The sequence below is a fragment of the Rousettus aegyptiacus genome, unplaced genomic scaffold (assembly GCF_014176215.1).
Source record: "Rousettus aegyptiacus isolate mRouAeg1 unplaced genomic scaffold, mRouAeg1.p scaffold_m13_p_10, whole genome shotgun sequence".
Taxonomy (NCBI): domain Eukaryota; kingdom Metazoa; phylum Chordata; class Mammalia; order Chiroptera; family Pteropodidae; genus Rousettus; species Rousettus aegyptiacus.
In genome coordinates, this window is record NW_023416285.1 from 94,129,395 (window position 1) to 94,152,526 (window position 23,132).

A 23,132-nucleotide genomic window follows, 5' to 3' on the forward strand; every position below is an offset into this window, starting at 1 on the left:
CTCCTTGGGTGTTCGCTTAGGAGCAAATCCACTGGCATAAAACTATCCTTGAGTAACTTTTGTGAATCTCTTAGCTTAAGTGTTAAAAAATTTCACAGTAATATGAAGTTTGCTCAAATGCTAGTTCTAATTATCCATGTTATGATTTCGGGAAATCATAACATGACCTGGTACATTGCCATGGCACTCAGAGAGAGTATTGGCATTCGTTTTCTTACAATCAGTGAAATCATCATGGATTAGTCTGAAGGTGTTGATTCAATTTCTAGGGAAGCTAAATGCTATGAGTCTTGTAAAGGTTCCGTGAACACTTAGTGGTCAGGGAGCGATGCACTGAAGGCCCCGTGTTGCATCCAGGATGCTCTCTGTACTAGACATGCAGCAAAAACCCCACTGGCTTAGTCCACTGTGATACACGGTCACCCATAAATCTGGGAATATTGTTAGCTGCAAACAGGAGGGGCCTGGGCGGGATCCGGGTAGCACAGGACGACAGAGACTAGGAGCTGTTTGCGTCTTTCTGAGGGTGGTCATGGGCGTGGCGTTTGTGAACTCCCATGGCACTGCCTCATGGCTCCCTACAAGGCAGAGGCGGCTCAGGTCTGTTTACAAGCGGGCATTTCGCCTTCTGCCTTACGGAGTTCTGCAGAATAGGGCATCTACGTAATTCCTAGCTAACATCACGGGACCTACAGGTCTCGTCTTGATAAGAGAACACTTAGTGAAATGAAAGGAATGCAGGCAAAATGCTAAATCCAAAACAAACAAACAAACAAAAATACAACTCCAGAATGACATTAACCAAACTGATTCTTACAACTCAGAGAATGAGTTAACGATTTAGATAAACTTGTTGACGAGTGTTGCGTATTTAGCAGCAGCCATACCTGGCTGGGAATACGTGGTTTAGAAAGGACCACTATAAAGGTTTTAGATGCTTAAATCACATGTTGAATGGAAGACATGATTTTGCTGTCTGGTCCTTTGAGAAAGCCCATTGCTCCTCTTAGCAGAAATTCCCAGATATTCTGCCTGTTGTGACCATTTTCCCCTTCCCAGCTTAAGGTAGCAAATCGACCGCGGAGTGGGGAGAATAAATGTTGGGGCAGTAGAAATTATGTAAATGTTGCATTCTGAGAGGACAAATTTCAACCCCTGGAGGTCTTTTAAGCAGCATTAATTCTAAAATTTAGATGCAAAATTTAACTTTTTTATGCTAATAATGATTTCAGAAAGAAAAACTCGTTAGTAAAGGTAACAAATATAATATTCTATCGGAGATTTAAATTCAAGAATCTCTGTGAATACCCAGGGAGACATTCACCCAGCCAGTGACTCTTTGATGTTATTAAGAAGTAATCTATTCAAGAAAGTCCCCATTCATGAGTTTACGTAAGAACAATATCTACTTGACAAAGGGTTGTGTTCTCACGATAGCACATACCTAATTTACAATGACTTTTGGTTAAAATTTTCATTAGGTTGGTTCAATAGTATTTGATAATTTTAATTCACTTTTATGAGATCCCAGGTTCCCATTTATAGAAAGAGAAAATGAATGCAGAGGGAATAAATTTTTAAAGAGCAACTTTATCTCTCAGATGAGCTCTGCTAATTCCAGTAGCAAAGCTGAGGTGGAGGAAAGTTAACCTTTAGTATTTCCACAGGAGCCCTTTTGGGTGTAGACTGAGGGAATTCATTAAAAAATGGCTCAGACTACAGCATCAGTGCTTTGTAACTACACCTGTCTGTGCAATGATTCTACAAGAGACTCTTCTGTGAAATACCGAAATGGAAAAGGGACCCCAGGGTTTAAGCATTGGGTGTTTTCAGGGGTCCGAAGACAGGACAGGGAACCGTGGTCCCCAGACATAAATCAGGCCTAGGAAAACAGAATCAAAATAGATGAGAGGTGAGGGGAGCAGGGTCCTAAAACAACTAAGGAGTACATGTTACCAGAGGTAAGGGATTCAGGTAGGAGAACTATTATTTAAACTTTAATCAAGAACATGAAATCCAGGCAGACTCACTGTCCCAAATACAGGGAGATGAGGAAGCCAGCTCACAGCACCAGTCCCTGACGGGTAGACCCCGATGCTGAGATTGGGAGTGCGCCCCGCTCGACTGGAGAAGGGAGGAGTGGACACAAGGTTGGGAAACACGTACACACACGCACAGAAAGTTCAGGATTTTTTTTTGAGCAATTACGTTTCCTGGTAAAGCTTCCTGATTTAGACTTCCATGGTGATAACTTCAAATTCCTTTCCAGCTAATCTGCAAATAGCATAGGGACGTGCAAAGTGGAATATTCCCTCATCTTATCAACAAATCGAAAGAATGTAATACTATGTGCCAACAATGAAGCCGACTTCTCACAATATCATTACCATGCTGACGGAGGGGTCGCAAATAAGACCCCCTGTCACGTTGTGCAGCAGGGGCCTGCGTGTGCAGCCATGGTTTGGGCAGATTGCTGTGACAGCCACTACCACTCAGAGCTGGCCTTTTCCCTCTGACCCCTCGAGTACAGCAAGAGGCCGGCTCAACGATTCAGTGAATTTGATCAATGCAGAAAACCGAACTAGGTTATTCCCCTTCTGAACGTCAGTTTCGATTTGCTGAAGTCTTTCCTGCATTTGTTCTCTTTACCTGGCTTGTGCACCTGCCCTCGATCTACTGGGAAACAGACTGCTTCACACCCATATCTGCAAGTCTGCTTTATCGGTAGGGGTCCTTGGCTGTAAAGTCAGCCTCAAATTAAGTGGGGATTCAAGAGAACATTTCCTGATTTTTCTAGGTCTAGCTCTCTAAGACATCATAAAAAAACCTTTGAAACCAAAGTCAAAAGCTTTATGGGTTGGTTGTATATGGACTGTATCGTCTGTCTCAAATACATTCTGCTAGTATTAGAAGTGAATCTACAGAATATATTGCGTGTGACTGCCATTGTCATTATAAGTTATAGCTCTGTATTTTATAGTACATAATGAAATGAGATAATAAAAGTGACATCGAGCTTTGGATTCCAGTGTCTAAATCACCCATTTTATTCATCATTTGGCAGCTAAATGTCTCTTAAATACTGTGCAAAGTTTTATGATTTAATGTTTGCCTAAAGAACTAAAAAAAAAAAAGGTGTTAAGCTGCATTACTGAGTAGAGTCAGACTCTACCACATAAAACCATCAGAAGAGGATGTCTGATCCAGGTCCTTTGGCCTCTGGGCGGGGAGCGGGGAAACGGGCAAAGTTTGAGACGATCCACCCAGCCCTGGCTCCCCGACTCCCACAGGCTCACCAAATTCATGCTATGTGAAGAGAAAATGAAGCGTTTACCTGCTTTTCTATCGCTGAGTTTGACTTGCTCTGACGACCCTTTCAAGGGTTTTTCCTAAGAAACTTATATTTTGGTTTCTAGTGGCCATTTGCATCTAAACCTCCTGTCTTTGTTAGCTTTGCTGTGATGGAAGAGAGAATCCATAACTATGTAGGAATCTTGTTATGGCTAACGGCTCGGTGGAGCAGTTTCTAGTGCTGTGGCTACTATTGCGCCTGCTGGCTTTCTTGAAAACTCTGTAGCCTCTGACCTCGTTTCTCTGATTTAGGAGCTTCAGAGCAGGATATCCATCCTTGAGATGAAGGGGACTAACTGACAAAGCTCTCGTTCTTTGTGATTGTTGGTTCACTGCACCCTCTCCTCTGTCAGGGGAAAGGATTTTCCACGCCGCCCCACGCCCACCACGCGTGTGCCAGGTGAGAACGGGCCCAGGAAACAGCAGAACCAGTTTCCAAACTCATTTGCTTTTGACTCCGCCCCCAACAGTCACTCTTGGGCAGCCTTCACACTGATGAGGGAGCGACCCACTTCGTAGTGCGACCCCGTAATTTTAGGGGATCTGTGATGATCCTGCTACTACCTAGAATATTTGCCATCTGTTGTCTCATATGAAAACAATCACAGTTCTCCACCAACACTGCCCCCCTTCCCCCAGGGCACAGATAACTTTTTAAAACACTAATAATCACACATCATGGTGCGGAAAGTATGGGAGATTTGTGTATGGTCGGGATGCGGGCGGGGACCAGGAGGCCACGAAGGTAGAAATTCTAAAAAGGGGTGAAGAGAGGGGACCAAGAAATAAGGACAAGGATAAGACATTGAAAATGCAGAGATCCTGGAGATACTCATGCCTCACGGCCTTCACCATCGGCTGGGCTGACAAAACTCTAGGGTCTTGAAGGATCTAGGTTGCTTTCCGTCAACCTCTCAATCGGAGAAGCTAATTCTCATATTAATGAACACTCCTGAGCAATAGATATAGAAAATATTTTCTTCTTATGCCCGAGCGGATCATAAAGGAGCCAGATAGTGACTTCTATCCACGTGAGACATAAGTATTTTAGGATGAAGTAACTTTTTCCTTTCCCATCTGCGTTCTAAATCTGTGCCATATGTCACCTGACAAGGTATTTACCGTTATTCTTTTATGCAGTTCACTGCATTCTGTTCCTCTTGTCCCTTGAAAATTAGCCTGTCTGTAATCAGAAATCACTTCTACTCACAGTTCAGTGCACCTACTGTAGATGTGACAAATGCTTATTTACGGGGCTGGTAATTGGATTAAAACATTGAAAAGAAACTAAAAAATGGAATGCACTGAAAAAATGAGAAACACGAGCATGAAAATCAACAAAACTGAAATGAATTTAAAAGCTCTAATGAATGAAATTGCTATTAATAGGAATCATTTATCAGTGACAATGCTCCAGAGTGTGTGGCCCTCAAAATTCAACTGCAAAAATGTTTAAAATCCAAAGAGAAGAAGGGAAAGGATTCTGAATAGCTTCTCTGCGCGGATGACTTGAAAATGCTTGGTTAGTTTCTGTGTGTCTTCTGGGCTGTTTTGAAAAATGGGCAGTGCCTATGTCTTCTCTAGGTCCGGATAGAGAGATGCGACAGTAGGGAAAGTGCCCGACATTAAATTATTTAAGAAGGAAAGTTCATTATTCTTTTAAACTTGAGTATTGTTATTTTGATATTCAAAATAGCAGAGAAGCAAAAACAAACATGATCCCTCTGCACAGTTTTACTGAGTGGCATGAACAGGCAGAATGTGCACATGATGTGCCGTTTTGTCATCAGGAGTGGAGTTGGCATATAGTCTACTGCTCCCAACCTCAAAACTACACCCAGTGACCTAATTTTATAACCAGTCTTCCAATAGGTTTAAGGAAAATATGTATTTTTAAAAGCCAATATTTTATTTTATTTATTTTTAGGCAAGGCAACCCTTGGTTGACCTCACAGGTTGCAAGGACCTTGTCAGCTTACAACCCCTTGTTTGTTTATTTTTTAAATTTTTATAGCTATAGCACCTCGTCTTCCTAGGTGGTCTCCCATCCAAGTACTAATCAGGCCTAATCCTGCTTAGCTTCCGAGATCAGATGGGATTGGGCTTGTTCAGAGTAGCATGGCCATACACTAAAGGAAGCCAATATTTTTGATAAACAAAACAAAAGCAATAATAGTATAGGAATATGAAATCAAATGGTCATCCAGAAATGCCAATACCCAATAACAAGTAAGCTTTGATATAAATGTGATCCAGAGAGACAATGAATCAGACTCAATAGTAAATAAGAAAAAAAATCCAGAAGATATAAATCCAGAGACACATCAGAAATGTTTATATACCAGAAAGCATAAAAAAAAAAAAAATCAAATCCAAGCGAGTAAACCACCATCACTACCTTCTAGGAAGTATCTTTAAGCAATCCACATTCAGTCTGCAAAAGAAGCAAGCTCTTACCTGCTTATCCGGATCACTCCTTTTCTAGCTCTGTAGACCTGAAGATGAAAAAAAGCAGAAGTAATTAAGTTTAGTCCTTGATTTTGAGAGGTTCTACACTATTGTACGATTTTAAAAAGTTGTTCATTTTTTTTGTTAAAGATAAAGCTGAAAGGAAAGCAATGTATACCAATTAAGTAAGTCAGATGAATATTGTGTTATTTGCTCTTACGAATTTCTCATTGTGCTCATTGACGTAAGTGAAGGCAGGAGTGAAATTTATTGGTGGGGAATCGTTCAGTTCTCAACAGAGTAAAATGATAGTGCTGTATTAATTGATTTCGGATTTCTGCCACATGCATACTCGTAAGATTTTTACTAGGGTTTATCTATATTACCTTGGGGATTTTGATATTGGCTATCTACCTGTATCTCATCCATATCAGTTGAATTGGGGTGTTGGGGAGGATGAAAATGAATTCCCTTCCATCTAGGAGCTTAATGTCAGAGGATTATTATGGGAATCTGCTTGGTTTGTTTTATTTAGGTGGTAAAATCTGGAACATTAGCTAGTTGTTCTGGTCCAATGTTTTACTGTAAAATTGCTTATTGTAAAATTTGTTGACCAACCAATGCAAACTGGGTTCTAAAATATTTCAGATAAGTCATAAACCATTTGTGATTGCCAGTGGTATAAGACTGATGAATTAGGAGCAGTGAGGAATATTCTATTGTAAGTGGAAAACTTGAGCCCAATTGCAGAACCCCTGAATCTGCTGGCCTATTCTGGGGGCAAATTCAGCCTGCTACCTGTTTTTATATGACTCATGAATTAAAATGGTTTTTAACTTATTAAATGGTTGGGGAAAAAAAACGAAAGAATAATATTTTATCGCATGTGAAAATTATATGAAATTCAAACTGCAGTAGCCATAAAGTTTTATTGGAACATAGCCAACAGCTTTCATTCCACAACAGTAGAGATGAGTAGCTGGAACACAGAAGATTTGCCCTTAAAGTCATAAAATATTTACTCCTTGATCCTTAAAGTAAAAATGCATTGACCCCTGACTTAAGCTGTGGTTGATTTCACCTTTGTTGGGGGTACTGGGGAGTACTGTGATGAGATCCTAATAATTGAGGCTGATCAATATAGATAGGTGAGTAATAGTTTTTCAGACGATTAAAATAAGAAGGTCTGTACTTTGTTCTGGTGTCATTCAGGTTGGTCACTGTAGACCACGAAGGACACAGTCATGAACAAATGCAGCACTTGGCTGTTTGTGCAGGAAGTTCTAGGCCAGCTTCATTGCTGCACCAAGTTACTTATCAAACCCCTTATTTATGTTATAATAAGACTTCAAGACTCTCTTTAATATTGGATGAGACTATCTAGAAATTTCATTCAATATGGAATACATAGAAAAAATTCTTGAAAGAAGCAAAACACAATATATAAGTACACGTGAAATAATTTACATTATATTTAAAAGGTTTACATATTTATATGAAGTATGCATATAATGCGTATAATACTTAAGCATTTATATGAAGATCAAAACCAGACACAACCAAACTGTATTTTTAGTGGAAAGACATATTCATATACGTGCAGTAAAGAATTAACTGCCTGAAGAGAGATCTGGACTTTGTCCTTGGCTCTTGGGAGATAATTTTTAAACTCTTAGAATATCCTACTTGATAATGTCATTGTTTACCTGGAGACCTTGGTCTCCATCGGATAACCCATGCCATCAAGGTGTTTTATGGCCCCCAGCTGGGGCCTTGGATGATGCAGGATCAGTTAGACTTCTGGAGGGGCTGGAGCTAAGGTCAGCCTGCAGATGACCAACTGTGTTTATGTGACTGAGCCTCAAGGAAAACGGAACACCAAGGCTTGGGTGAATTTATACGGTTGGCAGTACTGCATACAAACGATCATACAACATTTCTGAGAGAAGTAAGCACTGTACACACAACTCTGCTGGGAGGGGACCACTGAAAGCTCTGTATTTGGAAACCTACTGGACCCTGCCCCATGGATCTCTTCCCTCGGCTGATTTTAATCCCTGTCTTTTTTCTGTAATACACTATAATTGTGAGCATAACAGCTTTGATGAGTTCTGTGAGTCTTTTTAGCAAATTATAGAATCTGAGGCTGGGTCTAGGGAACTCTAAGCTTGCAAATGGTGTCAGAAATGAGGGTGGCCTTGGGGACCCCTGAATACTGCAGAATATATTCATTTTTTATTTGTATATACACCTATATACATATACTTCACATGCTAGCGGTTATCAGGGTTGGGTGGTGGGCATAACATGTGGTTTCTAGGATGGTGGCAATATTATATTTCTTGATCTGATGGTGGTTAAATACATATAGACATATAATTATTTTTAAGTTGTGCATATACGTTTATGTACTCCTATATTTATAATATCTCAATATTAAAAAAGAAGAAAAAAACTCTCCATAGAGCACATTAGTTTAACACACACACACACACACACACACACACACACACACACACACACACACGGTCCAGTGTATGAGAGTATTCAGCTACACAAAAGATTATTTTGTCCTTAGTCTTATTGCTCAAGACCTATTACTTATTTTTCATGAAGGAATAAGCCACTTGGTTGTTCAAAGACTATAATCACAATTCTCATGGTCTTGTGATAAAATAGCGGTTTTAATTTGTTTCATTTGTTATTTTCTAGAGTCTTGGGAATTCCGTCCCACTGCTAATATGTGTACTTTAGACTAGAGAATGAGATTTCTCGTTTTGACTTATTTGCAGCAGAATGAACCTCATGTGTACAGGTTAGATCGAATGACAAAATCTCTACTGCCTAGTAGGGTCACAATGATCTGAACAGTGACTGGAACCTCCTCCACACGGGAGCTGGGATTCCTCTTCCCTTTTCTGCACCTCGATCAGTTCTGGGACTAATGTGTGCCTAGGGAAACGGTTTTAAACTGATGGACCTCAGGGAGGATTTGAACCCATCAGCTGTCAGTCCCCCGTACCCTGGATCCATTCAGGCCCAGATTCTGGCCTTTCTGCAGTCACTGTACGTCTACACAGAATGGGCAATGCTGCCACACGGAAGGACCACCTTCTGCCCCCTTCCGTGCAGGGAGAGCAGCTCGGACACAGCTCGTGGGCCCTTATGGCCAGACCACTGAACTCCTGCAGCGATTACCAGGGCTCTGGGCTTGACAAAGGGGATTACAGCCCAAAAATACAGATGTGGTAATTGGCCACAGTAAGTAAAACCATTTGAAGTATGCATTTAACTTCGTAAGGTATCAGATATAATTTAGTGACCTTAAAAATAACCTAAACATCAACACAGTTTGGAAACCTTTTTTTTGCTAGATGTTGGGAGCATGGGTATACATATCTCCTATGAAGTAACATAAATATAGGTCCCAAAGGGAAAACGATCATAAAGATGGCTGGCAACTAGCTGTGTAGAACAAAGTATGCCAAAGAAGCAGAACTTTGCTGCAGACCTCCCTCCATCAGAGGTCCAGGCAGACAGAGGCATGCTTATAGGCTGAGGACAGAAACTCACTGGGTCTATCATATCAAGTGACTGCCTTTCTACAGTCACCCGGATTGACTGTCACAAGTCGGTTCCCGGTAATTACATTACCTGACTTCACCTGATTCCACTGTTCATATGGCCCTAAATAATCAGGCCACTCATTGATCACTGGCTTGTTCTGGCCAACTGAACAACTCAATAAAATTGACCTTGTGGCAACTTGTTTCATTATTAAGCAGATAGCAGCTGGGATCCCTTGAAGCCTGAGTGGGCCACTTCTGGGGCATTTACAGCATGAGCACTAGGCTGCTTCTGAGCAAAGAACATGGTTGTGGAGGACGGACCCATGGGAGGCACCACAGCATGTTCTTGTCGTCAGAGCGGGGGTGCACGAACGGCAGATCTGAAATTTTACAATCATGGAATGCAACTTGTGTAGAAACTGATTCCTAGGTCCCAATCCAGAGAGACTGGTGCAACATGCTCTGCTGAGGCACCAGGGATGTGCGTTTTCAATAAGGACTTAAGCATTCTGATGCTGATGGTCTCTGAGAACTTTACAGAAATACTACATTTCTCTTTGTCTTATAGCCCCAAACAGTTTAGGACTGCTTGCAGGCTCCTGAAGAGGGCAGTTGGTTTCTACATCCCCATGTAATTCGAGGGCTTAATGTCAGGATCTTTTATCAGCCACACGTTCTATCACCCAGTAGCAAAGTTATGCCCAGTGACCTTGTCCGTGAGCTGTAAGACTCACTTGGCCTTTGTATAAATGATTTTTACTTAGCTTCTATACAATTTTGAGGATGCAAATCAGGGGTCCCCAACCCCCGGGCCACAGACTGCTATTTGCCAGTGGCTGGTTAGGAACAGGGGGGTGAGCGAAGCAACATCTGTGTTTGTAGCCGCTCCCCAGAGCCAGCATCACCGCCTCAGCTCCACCTCAGATCACCGGGCTTTAGATTCTCATCGGAGCACCAGTCCTTGGTGCCGAAAAGGTTGGGGACCGCTGAGGTAAATGACATGACCTTATGAAGTACTTTAGTAACATCATGTAAATGGATACTTTAATTAGTCCCCAGAGAATAATCTTGGAAGTTTTCTTTCCCAACTGCTACAGGTGTCGTTGCCTTACATCTTTCAAATGAAACCATGAGCAGCTGGGCCAACCTGGTCTGCTTTTTTTAGAAAAACTATATTAAAAGACTTTATATTGTTAATAAACGGAGGCAATAAAAGTTAAGTATGTAGCTCATCCAGGCCTTAGAATAATGACTAATTATAAAGATAGTAATGATTTAAATTCCCCCCAATTTATATTTGGCATTCATATTTTTTAAAACTCTAAGAGTTAAACTATAAATAACCTATTTTTCTAAATCAGTGTTTGGTCATAATTCGTTGTTTGGGGAGTGATCTGTTTTGTCTAATGGTCACAGCTGGGCTGGCCAGGCAGTAAGGATGTTAGTACTGTAACTGGAAACTCAGTCTGGGATTGAAAGTCAGTTTAATTCAACAAATACACGTTGAGTATATGCTATGTTTAAGTCAGCTCTGATCTGCAAGAGGCATGCAATGTTAAATATGTAGCAGTAATATACTATCAAAATTGTGTAAAATCTCTAAGAGGAGTTCAGGCTACCTTGTCCGGGGTTTGCAGGGTAAGGAAACTACATCTTGCGTGAAGACATTAACGGAAAAGGTAGCATTAGCAATGGCAGTAAGCAGAGGGTGTGTTGAGAAAAGCCAGGATCCAGTGGGTGGTCTGTAAATTGCATGTGGGGATCGATGTCAGATGACAGAGCTGTAGGCTCTTATCCTTCTATGAGTTCGGCCCCGGCTCCTAGTGAGGCATTGCTAATTTTAAATCGGGATCCATTACAGTGGGAGATAATGCTCTGCTCCCTCGCTTTGTAAAGTCACTTGCTGTTACCCAGGATTCCTCTTTACCTCAAAGGAGTGTTAGCGTAATAAAAACTGTTATTTGATTAGGACTTCATTCTTCACAAAATGTCAACCCATATATCAGCTCTTTTGGTTCATGTAACCAACCTTTCAGGTGTTTGGGGCTGACATTTTAATCTCCATTTGGGAAGCGAGAACAGTGAAGCTCAGAGAGAAAAGGAAATCGTCCAAGGCCACACTGCTTTCAGTGAGAGAGCCTCATTCACGTCCGCGTCTACTCCCATGAACCCCTATCAAGCGGCCTCTCTTCACAGTGAGGAGTGAATAAGGGTGGACAAAAAAATGTTCTGTAACAGAAGCGAAGTTAAAACCTCCTTAACTATCACCCAAATAATAATGTTCAAGTGGCTAGACTTTTTATATGCAACTTTTAAGGAAAATAATTAATAAAAGCAAAGAATAACAACAAAACAACAAATAAAAGCTGATGTCAGGGAAAGTAAGATCGAAATAGTTGGCTCAAGCAGATATTAAGAGGCTTTCACGTGATGCCTCACGAAATACGAGCTTTGTTCTCAACCAGAAATGCTTAACATGCCTCCATCAAGGCTCAAAATACACCTACCACTGTACAGGAAATGTGAGAGGTAGACGGATGCACTACGGAACTGAGAAGAAGCTACCAGTCCAATCCAGAAGGTGGGCATTCTGACAGGACAACTGGCTTGGCCTCCTTAACAGATTAGAGTCATCGTTTTTAGGATGGGGTTGGAGAATACAGGGAGTGGTGAGAGGGAAGGATTAAAAAGGAACTTGAGAAGAATTTGGGGTGCTACCTTGGTTATGGCAATGACCTTGAGCATGATCACACGTAACAAAACTTGTCAAATTGTACATTTTAAATACGTACGGTTTATCAAATATTAAACCTGCTATAAAACTTAAAATGTTAATGGTCAGAGAGATTTGTAAAACTACAGAGATGCTCATTCTAAATCTCTGAGCATCTTGGTCTCTCCCTCTAAACTGGCATTTTGCCTGAATGATCCATTTTGTCCTTTTGAACAGTTGAGAAGACTGAAGGACTGGCTGGCATGGCTGCTTTTGTGAATCTGTGCCTCTTCGGGGCACACAGTTTGAGCAGTTAATGTAGGCGAAAGGGTTGTGCTAGTGGTGAGGGCATGCAGAGAATCGCGGGGTTAGTTTTAAGGGTAAAAAGCTAAAATGAACTGCCATTCCGAGATGCCCAGAACACTCCCGACTGGAAAATGGTATAAGCTATGCCCTGAGCGAGCAGAAAGGCTCAATTTTATTTCAACCTGACCTTCATCTCATTCCACCTGTGCACTTATCCCAGGTGTTCTAGCAGATTGGGGGCTAATGCATGTGCACTCACAGAAGCACCTTTGAAAAATCAAATTTGCATAAGCCCACACACTGCAGAGTGCTTGAAAGATCCGTCAATAAGTGTAATATTGCTCCTGCAGATAAAAATAAAAAGGCTCCTTGAAATTTGGGGAACATATTCAATACCTCCAGCTTATACGCTCTTTAAATTATAGGAAATATTTCAACACCGATTTATAGTTGTGACTAGATTGGCAACTATTCCTGTGGCCTTTTGGGCTTCAAAATATCTCCATTTCAATATGCTGAGAACATTAGCCCACAGTCACTAACCATACTCTTCTTTCATTCACTCAGAAGGAACAAAATGCAGGCAAACATTTTGAATCTATTACTTTTTCTAAAACAAATGCTTGGTCAATTTGCACAACATCCACTGATATAGGCAGTTGCTAAAATAAGAAGCTGACCCGAAACATTTTTCCGAGTTCCATCACATAATTTTTTTAAAAGTCAGCTGTTTGCATAACGTTAACCAAAACTAAGGCCATACCCATAATGCCAGTGGATCAATTCATTTATTCAAACAGCATGGCGCCTTCCAAGCTGACATCTTAAAACATCTTCTAATGAAACAGGGATTTATTTTGATTGCCCATAATGCATATCCATTTTCCCTATTATTCGTCCTTCCATCATGTTCCTGTTTGATTTATTTTGGAGGGCTCCTGGCTTATACATGTATGCCGTGGTGTGTATGTGCACACATGTACTCTAAACAAACAAACAAACATGCAAACAAGCCCTGAAAACAGGTGACAAGGTGAACTAGGTTCTCATGCTGCCACACAGCTTTCCCCTTCGGGTGGGAACCTCGGCTGTTTCTGAGACACGTCATTTCCTGGCACCCCTTCCTCCTTGTCTGCTACCCCCATAACCACGTGAGACCTATCTCGGCCTCTTCTTCTGCGCTGCAGGAGCAGACATGGCTGCTCGAGGCCGGGTATGGGCTGCGGGCAGAGCTGCCACCGATGTTTGGATGCCTGAGGCTGAGCTGAGTACTGACCAGTGACACTTGAATTAAATAAACAGAATGTTTTCTTTATTATATCAGTACTATGCTTATTTTCGACTACAAATTGGATACCGATTAGATTATTAGATCTAAAGGTCATTAGATAACGAGGCTGCAATGCCTGGTGGTAGGTTTATCCATCTAGGTTAGACGTGGGTCTTCTAAGGGGTGGCTGCTTGCTCTCCATCTTCTGAAGGACAGATAATTAAAGAGACATTTAAAGGTATGTGGATTCCAAAAAAAAAAAAACAGAAATTTCTTTCTTGTTTCTACATATGTGGACATATATCCACAATTCAGTCTAGGCATACTATGCGTTTGTAATGCCGAGCCATTGAAAAGCCAATTTGCAGACAATTTTGCTATTTCCACAAATTTATGGGCATAAACTCTCTACTTAATTTTGATTACTGCGGTCTTTTCCACAGGCAGGCGTATTCCTTGGCCCTAGGAACAAGTTTTGACCTTTTCGGCTCCTTTATTCATTTTGACATTAATTTTTATTCTTTATTCTTAACAGGTTTTCATTGTACTTAGTGAACAATACAGGGGTCCTGGGGGCCAAAATAAACCCATAAAGTGCCCATGAATTTTAACCAAAGACTGCAGCACTCCATGATTAAAAGCTTTAAATTCTCCAAGAGCAACATGATTAATCCAGTACCACAGTGCCGAGTGGCTTCACACTGGCTTCATTTGTTGGTATTGTTATTTTCCTTGGGCATATTTGATTTGTTGGAATGATGATGATTTTCGTTTGTGCAGTTAATGTGAATCTCTCCCCGCAGTTGCAAAACTGTCTTAACTACTTCAATAATTTTTTACACGACTCATATCCGACTTTGGGAGGAAGAGAATGCAGGCCCAAGATATGCATATTAAGATGGATTCACCCAAACCGCACCCCCGGGGCTACTATCATGAAGATGAACACAAAAATTCTCCTCGGTTTATTGTATTTTTTGCAGAATTGAAGGCGAATGGTTCAGATGGTTTTCTATCCTGGTTTGTTTTCTATCTAGCTATTTTAAAAGATTTCTAGGATCCCAAGTTTTCCCTTGATAGCCCACCCTGGCGTTAAAATAAAAGAGTATGCGTGGCAATTTCCAGCCAAACTCTACTCCTGCGCTTCTTTTGCTCGTTCTTTTGTAAAAATAGAGAAAATCCACTTGTATCTTTGTCTTATTGCTTCAAATATCCAAGGGTTGTTCTAAGGGCCGTTTTTCAGCTTCACTTTGCCAGGTTAAGATATCTCCATTATCATTAATTTTTCATCACAGAGCTCGTTTTATAGCACTTTGTGGTTATATTTCTATATCCATTTTTTAAAACTTGTGCCCCAAACTGGTTGCAATAAAGAGCATTACGATGAATATTAAAATTGAGTAGTGGTTTCCTGTCTTGCCTCATCTCATTCTAAAGCCGTCACTGTTGCTGTCATCGTCACTGTATCAACATATCCACCATTTTTAGCTGCCGAAAGTTTATCTTCAGCTTGTGATTTGCTAGAACCACCAAAACTGTGTTTTCATGCTTTTGCCTTGTCTATCTGCTACCCAGATTTTGAACAGATTCAATTTTTTTTTATTTATTTTTTTACTGTTAGGATGTTAATATGCATATATCTTCGATGGTTTTTTTTCCCCTTAATTTGCTTTGAGAGTTCAAAGTTCTTTGAGATAAGCTCCAAAAAGCTAAATAAATGTGTTTTCAAAATCAATATCTCTTTCAAAATGTCACTTATGACAAAATGGATTTCTTTTGTTCCAATAGGTTAAATACTGGTAATAAACGGAAGATGATATGCTCAAGAATCTACCTGCACTCTGATAACATGTCACAACCGTTAGGTTAGAAATATAATAATATGTCTACTACATGCTGTGATTCATCTCTCAGGGAAAGGCTGATACTCAGGGCCAGGGACATGAGTCTCTGATATCAGTAATCAGTCATTTCAAACATTAAGTCAACCTTAAGAGAATTCTCAATGGGACGGCCATTTGAGGCTTTCCTTATCATCTTACCAAGTAATTTCCTGTATCCACTAGCTGCTTTACTCTCTTTTCTGACAACGGGGCGTTATGTGAGAAATAATGAACGTTAGGTATGTCTCCCTTCCTGTTCTCCCCTTGGTGCAGCTGCTGACATACACATTTTTGGGGCCACAGTTATCAAATGGATCGGACAGCTCTAGTAGCCAAAACATCAACGTCGCAATACTTTAAGTGTGACCAAGAAAAGAGTATGAGTGGGCTCTTGACACTTCCTCTTAATCAGTGTGTAAATCACCTTGATTTTTCTGTGTTTTTATTCTTTTGGAGAAATTGGAGAGGAGTTGTGACTTATGAGACTATTCTACTTGGATGGCCCCAAGTATTAACTTGTGGCTCTTGAACAACCACGGAGAAATAACCGAAGACTCATAAACATTGCTCAATTTCATGGATGTTATTTTTGGGCAAGTTCTTCCTCACAGTATTTCGAATGCACACAGCAGCTGCAAGCTTAAAATCAAAGGTTTTTCAAGTTCACCTTTAGCCCCTGTAATATTTCAGCTAAGCCTGCCCGAGGACTTCCTTCTTCTCTTTGATGGAAATAATAAACTGTGATGCGTTTGCAATAACAGCCCTTGTTCCCACCACCATCTCATTTCTAAGAAGTGGAACAATGGCTCCTTATCTTTCTGAGAATAAGACCCTCCAGAACAGCAGAGAGACTGAGGAGCCGGGATGAGGCTTTCTTCACACAAGGGTCATGGAAAGACATCTCGACACTGAGTTGCCATGGATGCATTAAGATGTTGTAGCGACATTCCTCCCTTTTGGTGACTGGTTAACGTGCACTCCAATTAACACATCAGAAAGCAAAGCTGCCGTGGCAAAGATCATGTGGTGGCTCCTAAGTCCCCTTTGCTTATCGATCCTCCCACCATTGCTGCTTCGGCTGGAAAGGATAAATTAATTTTTCATCATTTTGTGATCCTTTTTACTTTTAAATCTGTTTGTCAATTTAGGATTCAAATATGCCTCAAAGAAAAATACCACTTGCTCCAAAGACAGGTTTATTATTGGAGAGGTCGGTTTTTAGTACGAAATGAGACTTCTCAGACACATGCATTTCCTCCAGGTCACGTGCCACATCCTACCTCATACTCCTGTCAAGCCTGCTAGGCCTACGAAGCTGCAGTCTTAAGTGGTGAGGAGCCAGGACACAGGGGTGAGTGATTATCACTAGGAGCTAGGTCAGCACTGAAAGGTCTCAGAGAGCAGCCACACCACCCTAAAGGGCAAGGTCACCAGGTAGAAGGTCAGAGGGGGCAGCCACTGTTGTGCAAGGTTTCAGGTGTTTACCAAGCCTGGACAGATATCTGTCAGCTAGAGCTTCCTGACCTGGGCCGTGGAGGTAAGCCTTTCAGAGTAACGTCTGAGTGAATTTTTTTGGTACGACTGTTCTATCCTGAAGAGTGCAGGTAGATTGTGGCAGGAAGAGAATTTGTGTGTTCTAGTGACTGACCTGGTCCAGCAGATGCTGCTGCGGCCCCGCCCAGATGCCCTGGCCAGGCTAGTGTTCCCGCTCCCTAGTTGTTGTGGGTGTGGCTGTTAGTTCCCAACTTCTCTCTTTTTTGATGACTCACCCATGGCCCCCGCAGGAGTCACAGAACTCGAGAGATGCCTCTGAGGTTACCTCCTATGTGCACACTCTATTCTCCTGGGAGGGGGCTACTTTTAGCCAATGACAGACTGCAGTGTGGGCACAGGGGCCCAGCTCTCCTACCTTAAGATAAGATGCTCCAGGGCTTTCTGTGGGAGAAGGACAAGGCTGGGCTTAGCTTCGTCCCCGCCCTACCCTGCTTCCTGCTCTGCCCCACAGTTTTCTCCCACAGCCCTCCGTCAACAGATCACCTCCACAAGAATCCCTGTCTCAGCCTCCACCCCAAGGGAACATGACCCAAGACATGGAAACTACGTCTACTACTGCAGCACACTCACATTCGGAGGACAATTATGACAATTTATATATGCCTCGAACAGTCTAAAACTGAGATGCATATAATCCATCTGGCAAAATGCAGATATATGTTTACAATGGGAACCAGCAATTCCACCTCTAGGTATTTATCCAAGAGAAATAAAAACATGTGTCCACAAAAAGCCTGGCACAAGAACATTCACAGCAGATTTATTCGTAAAAGGCAACATCCAGAAACAATCCAGATGTCCATCAACTGAAGAATGGAAATATAAGTGTGGTGTGTTCCTAAAATGGAATCCAACTCAGCCATAAAGAGAATGAACTACTGATGTGTGCAACAGTCTAGGTGAATCCCAAAAATACGATGCCGAGTGACAGAAGCCAGACCCAAGAATGTATACACTTTATGATTCAATTTAAATGAAGGTCTAGAATAGATGAAACCAATCCGGAGTGACAGAAATGATATCAGTGATTACTCTGGAGGAGGACTTGGGAGTGACAGGAAAGGGGGAAAAAGGAATTTCTGGGGTCATAGGAATATTTTGCCTTGATTTGCATTCATCACAATTGATGGAAGAACACAGTTAAGATCAAGCATTTCACTGTATGTAAAGTATACTTTAACTTAAACATCCTTTTCTGAGTTTTATTTTGATCATAAACTTGTATCGAACAGAAACTATAACAAAGTTAGCTCAGAGACAGACCAAAGTGATTGGTTATAATATTTTAGATCCCTGTGCATCTATTCTAGAGTGTTGAGTGTTCCACGTGTGTTCAATTTACTTTAGGTTTACCTTGGGCACAGAGAGAGGGGGAGAGAAGAAGGGAGGGAGGGAGGGAGAGAGAGAGAGAGAATGAATATGAATGAATCAATTCTCCAAGTTGCTTAAAAAAAGAAATGTAGCACAGGCCATACTCTTTGATAACAATTTCCAAAAATACAAAAGTTTCCATTAATTAATTCATTTTCTTTTATCAAACATTTGTAGTTTCCTTAACTGCACTGCAAGTGCTAAATTAGATGCCTGGAATATAAATAAAAACAAGACATTTTCTTAGTCTGAAAGAACGTATTGAAGGAATTGATTGCAACTATTACAGAGATGGAATACCGGCTGGACTGTGGTAGAACCAAGGAGTGTACCGGGCCCAGCAGCTGCTGAATGGAGAGGAGCGGAGAGAGCCATCTGGGGTAACTATGACATGTTTCCTGAAGAACGTGAAGATGGAAATAGGATGCCCAGGGATTTAGTGACCACACCAAAGTATGAGGACTCTGGATGCAGGCAAACCTCAGTTAAGACCTTTGCTCCAACATACTCTCACTTTTTCAGGCTCTACTTCATTAAATCTAATTTGAGATCATCATGCCCACCTTGCAGTGTTGCTATGACACTGCATCTTGCTATCGCTGTCGTCATCATCGTCATCATCATCGTCATCGTCATCATCATCATCTAGGAAAAGTGATACATCTAAGCCATGGCCATCCATTAAACTCTCTTTCAGATGAGCAAACCAGGCTAATAGCTACAAAGATTACTGGTGAAACCTGATCTCAGGGGTGGGGGTGGCCAAAGACCAAGTCCCTTTCCTTGTCTTTTCCGCTCCCGGAGGCCGCCTGCTTTCCTTGGCTCATGGTCCCTTCCTGTGACTTCGGAGCCAGCAGGGCAGCATCTTCGAACCTCCATCTCTGGCCCCTGCTTCCATTCCCACCGCTCTCACTTCCTCTCTGTTTGTCACCACATTGCCTACTTTCCCTCTGACCCTCCCGCCTCCCTCTTACAAGAAAGAACCCCTGTGAGAACACCGAGAACACTTGGATACACCAGGAACCCCTCTCTTAAGATCCTTAACTTAATCACCATTGCGAAGTCCGCATTAACATGCACAGCGACATATTCCAGGATCTGGGAACTGGATGTGACTATTTCTGGGGAGGGGGTGTCATCCAGCCTATCACAGAACACATGTGAGCTGTCCTGATGCCATTCTGGAGAATCTGAGCAGTTGAGAGCTAGGCCTGTTGGGCCCAAATGGAAGAGAGGCTGGTCGGCGCCAGGGAAAAATCTCGCACCTACTGGGAGGGAGCTGGAGCTGGAAGCAGAGAGCAAGCCTCACAATGTGCTCAGACCTGTGCTTCAGGGAGCAGGTTCTGCTTAGGGTGGAGGATGGCTTGGAAGATTCTAGGAACTGAAGGTGAGGCTCTAACCTGGACGTCACTGCAAAGTTCACCCATTTCTTAATCTTGCCCAAGATGGAGTCCGTCCTTAATCACCATAACAAGAGAGCAGATTTGAAGAGAAGATGACGACGAAGTAGGGAAGAAGGGGAGGCACAAGCAAGGGTTTCTCATTTGCAGAGTTTCGACAGAATAGGTAATTGCTAAAGGAAAAGAACTCTCCTGGGATTTATTTGTGATTATAGTCACAAGCCACTTAACGACAAGGACACGTTCTGAGAAATGCGGCACCAGACCAGACTGTTCCGTCACGCAAACCTCATAGGGTGCGCTCATGCAGACCGAGAGGTGCAGCCTCTTGCTCCAAGGCCACAAACCCGCACGGCACGTTACTGCACTGAATATGGCGGGTGACTGCAACATGGCGACACATGTCTGTGTATTTAAACATAGGAAAGGCACAGCGGGAATACAGTATAAAAGACAAAGCATGGTACACCCGAACGCGGCACGCATCATGAACGGAGTCTGCAGAACTGGACATTGCTCTGGGTGAGCCAGCAAGCACGTGCAGAGCGAACGAAGGCCGGGGACATGGCTGTCCACTGCTGTGGCCTTTGCAGATACTGCGCACTTAGGCTACATTAAATCTGTAAAAAAGGATTTTTTCTTTCTTCAGTAATAAACTAACCTTAGCTTATTATAACTATTTTACTTTATAAACTTCATTTTAAAAAACTTTTTGGCTTTTGAATAACAGCTTGAAACACAAACATTGTACAGCTGTACAAAAGTGTTTTCTTTATATACTTAGTCTATGTTTTTCTACTTTAAAAATTTTATTATTTGGTGAAAAATTAATTTTGTTAAAAACTAAGACACAAACACTCACATTAGCAGCCTAGGCCTGCAGAGGGGCAAGGTCACCAGCATCACTGTCTCCCACCTCCACATCTTGTCCCACGAGAAGGCCTTCAGGGTGGTGACAGGCAGGGTGCCCTCATCTATGATAATGTCACCTCCTTCTGGAACGCCTGGAGCTTCTTCTTGAGGAGGTATCACTGTATTCAGAAACACGTCCATGGTGATTTGCTTGTTTGTTTGTTTGTTTGTTTGTTTGTTTCTTTCTTTCTTTCTTTCTTTCTCTCTTTCTCTCTTTCTTTCTTTCTTTTTTTTTTTTTAGCATAGGTTTGTTTATAAGCAGATACTATACCATGAACAGTCCTCTCTATTAAAGAAAACCTCTCAGTGTTGGGGTCCACGTCCTCATACTGTAAGGAGCTTGCTGAGGTCTGCACGAGCTCCTGCTAAGCCCTTCCCTGTGACTTTCTTGGACGTTCTGCAGTTTCTGTCTCTCGCGCTCTCCATCAGCCGTGCGCTCCTGTCCAGTTGCAAGGACTCCCCGTCAGGCGGTTCCCCAGGGGCCCTCTCCGGGCACTCCTTGGGGCCCCCCCCCCGCACCCCCACCGGGAAAAGCTGTTTGCCGTCTCACCTCCTCCTCCTCCTCCTCGGCAAATCCTTTGACGTCATGGGCGAACCTCTTGCGTGTCTCCGTCCAGATGCCATTCCTGCACTCCTGGGGGACATCACCCCAAGCCGAGGCAAGGCTCTTGATTCCGTCATGGACAACGCGATCCTTTCGGGATGGCTTCGGTGTCGTCTCAGCTGCGGCAGTGGCCTGGACATAGGTCCTCTTCAGGTCAGAGAGGCGCCGTGTGCAGAGGGAGAGGCACCACTTTGCTGTTGGGGTGCAGATCAGTAGGAGGAGGGTGCCTGGGCGCATTGTCAACGACACGCAGAGTCCTGGCAGGTGTGTGGTTCCCCAAACGGCACTTCTCCATTTCGCCGGCGCAGCAATTCAGGGGGGCGTCTTGGACGAGGAGCTGGGCCGCCCATGACGTCTCATTGCCCCGGAAGGACGCTGGCAGCGCGGGCTTACGCTGTGCTGAAGGCCCTGGGGTTCTCCCTGCGCCTGCAACACTGCCCCGAAGCAAGACTGTTATCCCTTTATTAAAAGCTTGAAACCTGGCATTGATTTATCCTCTTTATGCATAAAAATCCCTTTAGGCTTCCATTTCACTATTAGGGAGGTTTCATCCACATTGCACATTTTTCCTGGCAAGTGATTTTTGTCCACAATCAGCTTATCTAGAGTTTCCACAAGTTTGTCGGCTGCCTCCACTTCAGTGTTCACAGGCCCGCCCCTCCCTTCCACATGCATGAATAACGATTTCTATTCGTTTAAACCACCCTGAGCTGCAAGTAAATTTGGCACTGCAGTCGGGTCCAGTCTTCTCTATCAACGCGGAAAACAAACTTATTGCTTTGGCTAAGACTGTCTTGGTGCCAAGGAGAATAGCTTTCGTGTCTGGTCTTCAATCCAGGCCATTCGATGTTTCTCCGCATCTAATACAGGCCCTTCTCGAAGTTTTGGTAGTCTCTTTGCCTTCGAAGAAGCAGATGCTTTAACAGCTGCCATCATTTTGTTCTTGTTCTTCAAGGTCCTAGATGTGATGGAATGGGACATGCTGGGCTGGCGAGCGATGATGGTCACCAATTTCCCCACCTTCATAGCCCTTAATCGATTTTAATTTTGTTTCCAGGTCAATCATTCAACATAGCCTCCCACTGGCGACATTAGCAGTAGATTTTGTTCTCAAAGGCCGTGATGAACAAAACAACACAAGAGTAAATCAAGCACAAGAGAAAATGATGCAATCAAGAGACATAGTAAACAAGATGTATATGGCTGCCGCCTGCATAATATGGCATACCGTCTTACAAAAAAACATTAAGTAGAAAGAGTACACTCTAAACTAATGATAAGAAGTAGAGTAAATGCAGAAACCAGTAACACAGTAGTTTATTATTATTATCGGGTAATAGTCACTGCACATAACTGTAGGTGCTATACCCTTAGACGAGTGGCAGTACAGGGTGTTTGTTTATACCGGCATCGCCACAAACACATGAGTGATGTGCTGTGCTCCGAAGTCACTAGGTGGAAGAAATCTTTCAGCTCCATTTCAATCTTGTGGAACCATCCTCATATATATGGTCTGTCATTGATGGAATCATCGTTACGGGGTGTATGGCTGCCCTCGCGTTGAAAACCCTTTAAATATTGCAAAATTGAGGTCATTTCAGACTTGAAAACATACATATTTTATTAAAGAGCATACGATTCTCTGACTAACTAGACAGAAAGCAGATTCCCTCGTTACGAAAGCAGTGACAAATTATTTGTATACCGGGCACGATCTTAATATGCTCCTGTTCTCTTTATGAATTGAGGGA

General features: G+C 42.4%; 1 protein-coding gene and 1 pseudogene across 3 annotated transcripts in view; both read right to left on the reverse strand.

Moving 5' to 3' along the window:
* CELF2 (CUGBP Elav-like family member 2) overlaps positions 1-23,132 on the reverse strand; it is a 718,856-nt gene that overhangs the window by 546,814 nt on the left and 148,910 nt on the right. For all 3 annotated transcript variants that reach the window (XM_036227159.1, XM_036227131.1, XM_036227123.1), the window contains exon 2: positions 5,809-5,846. The gene's annotated coding sequence lies outside the window, so the exon portion shown is untranslated. The remainder of the gene's footprint in view (positions 1-5,808; positions 5,847-23,132) is intronic.
* Positions 5,363-5,481, reverse strand: LOC118609036 (annotated as a pseudogene).